This window comes from Patella vulgata, chromosome 1, assembly GCF_932274485.2.
Source record: "Patella vulgata chromosome 1, xgPatVulg1.2, whole genome shotgun sequence".
NCBI classification, from domain to species: domain Eukaryota; kingdom Metazoa; phylum Mollusca; class Gastropoda; family Patellidae; genus Patella; species Patella vulgata.
This window is the reverse complement of record NC_065879.2, coordinates 92261192-92263405: the sequence shown is the minus strand read 5'-3', so window position 1 is coordinate 92263405 and position 2214 is coordinate 92261192.

Sequence of the window (2214 nt, the reverse complement as noted above, 5' to 3'; positions counted from 1 at the left end):
TATTTCACAGAATCAAGGGATGAATAAACTACTAGACTGCAAAATTGCAGAAGCTTTCTATGTTGTATTACCCAAAATAAAAGAAGATCGAGTTGGGGGTGGGCTCACTGTGCACACAATAAGAGAAGATCGAGTTGGGGTAGGCTCACTGCACACACAATGAGAGAAGATCGAGTTGGTAGGCTCAATGTACACACAATGTACACAGATCGAGTTGGGGTAGGCTCAATGTGCACACAACAAGAGAAGATCGAGTTGGTAGGCTCAATGTGCACACAATGAGTCCGGTTAGGCTCAATGCGTACACAATAAGAGAAGATCGAGTTGGGATAGTCTCAATGTGCACACAATGAGTCGGGTTAGGCTCAGTGTGCACACAATAAGAGAAGATCGAGTTGGGGTAGTCTCACTGCACACACAATAACTTCTAAACTAGCTTTGGTGAATAGCTGATCTTTATTTCACCAAATCAACAAATGCATGTGGTACTTGTGGTACTTCTCTTTCACGAATTGGATGTATACCATCAAGCCTGGAAATAAGGCACCTGTCACTGACAATGTCAGGCCCAGATTCAGGCTTTGTCAGGCACTAAACCTCTAGTGCCTGTCATTTTGTCTGGCACTGATTTATCTTTTTTATTGATATTATTAATACATGTCCGGCACTAAGTTGTAAATGTCAGGAACTATATCATTAGTGCCTGAACAACCAGGAAGGCTTCCTTTCTAGTACGTGACAAGGAGTAGGGTCGCCTGTCCAACCTCGTGGGTTTTCTCCGGGTCCTCTGGTTTCCTCCCACTGCTAAAGACCCCTACGCGCAAGCAAATTATTGAATTAAAATTAAAACCATATGTTAGTCCCGAAATGACCTAGTTTGTGTCGAGTGGATGTTAAACCCCATTTCTCTCTCTCTCTCCTTTCTAGTACAGTGCTATGATGACGTGAAGCAACTTTACAACTTGGGAAAATTCAAGAACTGTATCTATTAGATCGTGTACATATAAGCTAGAAAGAAATGAAATGAAATGAAATGGGGTTTAACGTCCTACTGTTCTGCTCCTATACTGGGCTAATGAAGACGGGCATACACCATACAGTGTGCTATGAGGGGAATTTTGCCCGGACAGCGGCGCTATGGCCTACTCTTATATCGAATTCCAACTGCCAATGGATCTTTTACGTGCACGCCAATGAGTACACGGGACCTCGATTTTTCGTCCCATCCGAGCGACTAGACAGCTGTCCTTGTCAGGACCTCCTTCCTGCATCACTGACAAGGGGAAACCATGCCGGAAAATCTGGATGAACTTTCTCGGCTAATGCAGGGTTTGAAAACCCGACCTCCAGGCTAGCGAGCCAGCGTCTTATCCATAATGTAATAGTTGAATCTGATTGAATACAGATCTATATTTCGTTTCATTTTTTTTTACTTTCGATGACCTCTACTACATGAAGATTTGACATGTTGTACTGGAAGGTCGTGTCGGGGGTCGTACAAGCGGCTTTTGACAGTATGACGCCAGGCATTGATTAATCAATCAACGTTGACATTTCTAGTGGTTTACCTACAGTTCCGTGCATGGCATGCCAAGAAGTCGCCGTAACAGACCGTTTCATTGGCTAATCCCTCACTTCAACCAAAACGCTTGTAATATAACAACTCTTCCACATCCTAGTGTAGTAAAGACAAGTAAAATGAAATTATGAACTTTCAAACACGAAATGATCTGTGTTTTAATCAAATTGATAATAGTTGGACAGTAACTGAAAGCCGTCCTCAAGTGAATAGGGTTTCGTGACTTGATCACAGAGATTCCACACCCAGTAAAAGTCTCTGATTTCGGGCACTTAATTATAATTCGCTATAATTTTATTTTTTTCACCATTAGGCCATAGCCGGAAAAATTAATAATTGCCCGACTCTAGGGGTGAGGGGTAAATTATTTCAGACCTATAGTATTGAGAACAAATCTATATTTTTCATTAGGGAATAGTTGATGATTTTACCGTTTTTCGACAACAAAATACAGACATGTGACTTTGCATATGAACATGAATTATTCGTGTTGGGTTGATCCTAGTTCAGCTCTGAACGTAGGTCTCAGTACAGGCCGAGTGTAATGAGACCTACATGTACGTTCAGAGCTGAACTAGGTTGATCCATGTCTATAATCATTATACAACCTTAAAATATGATAAACCGGAAGTTAT